Genomic DNA, 5,225 nt, shown 5'->3' with positions numbered 1-5,225 from the left:
GACATAGTGCTCCATGACATTCTGATAAGCAAATTAGCAAAAAGCAGGCTAGATAGAAAAACTATCCAAAATTGGCTGCTAAATCAGACTCAAAGAGTGCTCATCAATGGCACCTTCTCAAACTGGATGAAAGTAACTAGGGGGTGCTTCAGCGCCCAGTTATGGGCCCAGGGCTCTTCAACATCTTTATTAATGATTTAGATGAGGAAGTACAAGGAAAGATAGTCAGATCTGCAGCTGATACAAAATTGGGTGGAATAAATGAAGAATGAAGATCCAGGGTGATCTTGATAAACTTGAACACTGGGCTGAAAGCAACAGAATGAGATTCAGTAAGGACAAGTGCCAAGTCCTCCAACTAGGAAAAAGAAACCAAATGCATCAATACAAGATGGGGAATATGTGACTCAACAGAACAAAAAGAAAAAGATCTTGGAGTTACTGTGGACAACAGGCTAAATATGAGCCAAAAATGCAATGCAGTTGCATAAAGGGAAATGCAAAAAAAAAAAAAAAAATGCAATTTTTTGGGATTCATTAAGAGAAGTATTACTTCCAAATCAAGAGAAGTAGTAGTTCCCCTATACTCCTCACTAGTCAGAACTCACCTGGAATACTGTGTCCAGTTCTGGGCACCAAGATTTTAAAAAGATGCAGAAAAATTAGAAAGGGTCCAGAGGAAGTCAACAAAAATGATACAGGGTTTGGAAACACTGCCCTATGAAGAGACACTGAGAGAACTGGGCATTTTCAGGAGCAGGTGGTTGGACCCAATGGCCTTCATGACCCCTTGCACCTCAATGATTCTGTGGTTCTATAATCTTGATAGGTTGGAGCACTGGGCTGGAAAAAAGAACGAAAGAAACAGAATGAAATCAATAGGAGGAAATGCTAAATCCTCCACTTAGGAACAGGAAACCTAATGCACTACTACCAGATGGGGAACACTTGGCTCAACAATAGTGCAAAGGAGAAGGATCTTGAGGTTGTGGTAGATCACAAGCTGAATATGAGTCAACAATACAATGTGGCTGCAAAAAAGGGCAAATGCTATTTTGGGCTGCATCAATAGAAATGTCACTTCCAAATCATGTGAAGTACTAGTTCTCCTTTACTCAGCACTGTTCAGGCCTCATCTGGAGTACTGTGTCCAGTTCTGGGCACCGCAGTTGAAGAAAGATGCAGACAAGCTGGAAAGGGTACAGAGGGCAACAAGGATGATCTAGGGACTGGAAACAAAGCCCTTTGAGGAGAGATTGAAGGAACTGGGCCTCTTTAGCCTGAAGAAGAGAAGATCGAGGGGAGATAGGTTAGCACTTTACAAGTACCTGAAAGAGGAAGGACAGAAGAAGGACAGAGATTCTTCTTGGTCATCCCAGAATACAGGACAAGGAATAGTGGTCTTAAGCATGGGTCCTCAAATTACGGCCCGGGGCCGGATCCGGCCCGCCATGCCCATTTATCCGGTCCACCATGCCCATTTGGACCCGCTGCATGCACCCACCACCGTCCACCTCGTCCTGCACACAGGAGGCAGCGGTTTGCTCGCTTGGAGAAAACGATCCCCAAACGAGCAAGCCACTGCCTCGTGTGTCCACCTCATGGTGCATGCGCACCTGCACCTCGCCTCGCTGTGTGCGCCTGCCCGCGAGTCACCGTGCGCCCTGCCTCTGCGCCAGCCTGCACGCACTGCCGGCACCACCTTTCCGGTCCGCGCCCAGCACCAGCCGCTTTCAACTGGCCCCCTGGTGAAAAAGTCTGAGGACCCCTGGTCTTAAGAGACAGGAAACCAGATTTGAGTTAGATATCAGGACACATTTCCTGACTGCTAGAGCAGTATGACAGTGGAACCAATTACCCCGGGAGGTCGTGGGCTCTCCCACACTAGAGGCATTCAAGATGCAGCTGGACAGCCATCTGAGAGGGATGGTTCAACTTAGAATTGGACCCAGTGGCCCTCTGGCCCATTCCAACTCTACTGTTCTATGGTTCTGTGCATTTAATGTGACATAAAGTTTGGCCCTGAGCTACATGTTGGCCCTCACTCTGTGGGCTGTCTCAGTGCTGGTACAAGACTTCCCTAATGCTTGCTGGTGGCCATATGGAAAATCTGCTTGTGGTGGAAGCTGTATGATGCCTTGCTTAGTGAGGATGCCCTCAGAGACGGCGTTTTGAGCAGATGCAAAAATTTACCTAAAGCAGCAAAAAATCTGGTGTTGACAATTCTGGAGACATAATGCTTACACTGGATGCATTTTCATGGTCCTGGCTCATGAGGGTGTTTGTGGGAAACCTATTAGATGCTGCTGTGCTCTAATGGAGCCAAGCTCTGGAATGGGCTCAATTTAAAAATGGTTGTGCTTCGATTTATTTGGAAAATGAATGGTGTTCCAAATCCAGCCATCACCACTCGATTCTGTCTTCCTCCCATCTGTCCCTTTGCTGCCAGTGTCTTTTGAAAAGCCAAATTATACATAAGTGCTTCCACGTTGATTGAAGAGGAGATCACTGTTATGAATTTGGCACTGTTGCTGGAATCATCAATATGCCTTTTCAACATTTCTGTTTCTTGCTGCCCTTTTGCTGGTCCTTCTTGAATTTAATTGCTACAATAGCAATTCTGTTCCTGAGATGGAGTTTTCACCATGTCTTTGTCCAGTTTTTTGTTTTGACTCTCTCAACTTGCATTAAGTGCCATAACAGACACTGGTATTTGCAAACATAAAAACAAAATATAAAAAACAAATGTTATGTAGTGCTGCTACCTGGTTGTATTGGTGGATATGAAATGTTCATTCAGTACTCTCCTTTAGTGAGCTGAGATTTTAAAAAATGAATTTTAAAATGGTTAACATTTTGCTGGGAAAGCACAGAAGACTCCAGGTCTCTTGGCAACATTTGGGTATATTTTGAATTGCAGTGTTTTTAATCATTTTTAAAATGCTATTATGTTGTGAGCTGCCTGTTTATGGCTAATGGGGCAGAATACAAATCAGACAAACAAACAAACAAACATTTTGGTTGTATGTTGATATGGGTAGATTTATTTATTTGCAATTTATTAGATTTATATCCTGCCTTTTAATTTTTAATTTAAAAAACCCCAAAGCAGCTTACATCATTCTCCTCCTGCTGCTCTCAATCTTATCCCTGCAACAACAACAACTTTGTGAGGTAGGTTGGGGTAGGAGTCTGTGATTGGCCCAAAGTCACCCAGTTGGCTCCACGGCTGAATGGGGACTAGAGCTCAGATTGCCCGAGTCCCAGTCCCACGCTCTAACCACTACATCACACTGGATCTCTCTCTATATCTTTAGTTATCTTGCTTATGGATTCTGTCCCCTCTTTGAACCTCTGTCAGAAAACAGTCCTCCATTTGAAGATGCTGTCTGTTTATTGTGCAACACATCCGTTAGCATCTGGAGAGCAAATGAGCAGGCATGCCCATCAGCTGGTCACAGTTTTTCCCCCACTATGGTGAGATGTGCTGTAGTAAATGATTCAAATGATACTATTTCTATCATTATAACGTGTGAATGGGAGGTCTAGAAATCAGACCAAACACATTCTGAGATGTCCCTGATCATACTCTGCACTAAGAGTGTTGCAGAAGATTGTCTTGGAGCAGAACAAACTTCACTGCAGTTCCTTGTGCCTTTTTGCTGCCCCTACAACCTGTGTTATCTTGCACGTGGAACATGTGATCTGATATGGACTGGAGATGGAACAAGCTTTTGGGATGGAACTGGGAGAACTGGGCAAGCTCTAGTTTTGCTAATTTGCACACCCCCTACATCAAAGTAAATCAGGCAGCCTGACCCTTGCATTCAATGGACAGTGATGGAGAGAAGCAGAGATAAGCGGAATGCAATCCATATCACTCCCGAGTATCACATTCTTCCAGTTGCTTCTCTCACAGAGACAGAAAAGAGAGGAAACACACGGGCTACTTTCTACCAGGTCAGATGACTGAACCGTCCAGGGTTTGATGCTGCGTGCACTCAGACATCTGAATCATACTGGTAGGACTTCTTACTAAGTAAACATGCCTAAAGCTGTGTCCTTATGCTGTAAATCAGTGCACACATACCTGTGAAAAAACATTTACTTCTGAGTAGAAAAGCTCCGTTGAGGGCACTGTTAATCCGCTGTAGTGCCTCCAGACCAGCAGCATCTGCCCAGGGTCTCTCACGGAAAGCTTTCCCATCACTTGCTTCCTGACCTTTTAAACCAGACACCAGGGATTGATCTTGCTGGAACCTTCTGCATACAAAGCATTTGGTCTACCTCTGAGCTCTGGTTCCTTTCCCAGACCCACATCTTTTCCCACACAGGTAAAGGGAAACACCTGGAGGGGTTGAGAAGAAGTGAGTCTTCTGAGGTTACTTTTGGTTTTAAGAAAATCTATGAATAACAACCTATGTTTGTTGCTTGCAGGGAAAACATGGGTTTTGAAGGCGACCTTTAAATCTCCCACTTTGGAGTGTCCCCAAAAGCTTCAATGAAATAGCACGAGAATGTGCCATTTGTGCCGTCTGCAGCCAGCATCTGAGTCGCTGTATAATGAGAGGCTGAGACGTTCAGGAAGCAAGGTGGATTCATTCTATTTTTCTTGTTGTTGCTCAAGTCCAGGAAAGGTTGCTGGTGGTGCTAAGATGTGAGGTGTCATTATGGGTTATTAAACTCGATCACTTTAGGTTTTGTTGATTGATGTTGTGCAGGGGGAATGGCACTATTTTACAGTGATAGCTAAAATGTGCTGTAATTACTTCAAGTGACAGACTGTGATTATTCAAGATTATAGGAAACAGAGAGAGAGAGAGAGAGAGAGAGAGAGAGAGAGAGAGAGAGAGAGAGATTGATTGAGAAAGCGAGTTGCAGAGAGATACTGCATGAAGGCTGAGCCCCATCAGTGATATTTCATATTGGTTTCATCTCCTCACATGATCATCAGCAAATAGTCACCATCTTCACAAGTGCTCTATAGCCTTCAATAAAATGCAAGGACAATATTGGGCTTTACTGGTCATATCATATGACCTTACTGTTAAATCTCTGAGCACAATCCAACCTCTCTGCTATGTGCCAGTACCCATACGGCTAGCAGATTATTAATATGGGAATGTGATCCCTTGCATACATACAGAGCTACATATGGAAAAGGTTGCACTGGGCCCACAGATGGACAGGAATATTGCCCTCCTTCATAAAAAACATGTCACATA

The sequence above is a fragment of the Varanus komodoensis genome, unplaced genomic scaffold (genome assembly GCF_004798865.1).
Source record: "Varanus komodoensis strain SLA01 unplaced genomic scaffold, ASM479886v1 scaffold16, whole genome shotgun sequence".
Lineage (NCBI taxonomy): Eukaryota > Metazoa > Chordata > Lepidosauria > Squamata > Varanidae > Varanus > Varanus komodoensis.
Note: the sequence above shows the minus strand (reverse complement) of the source record.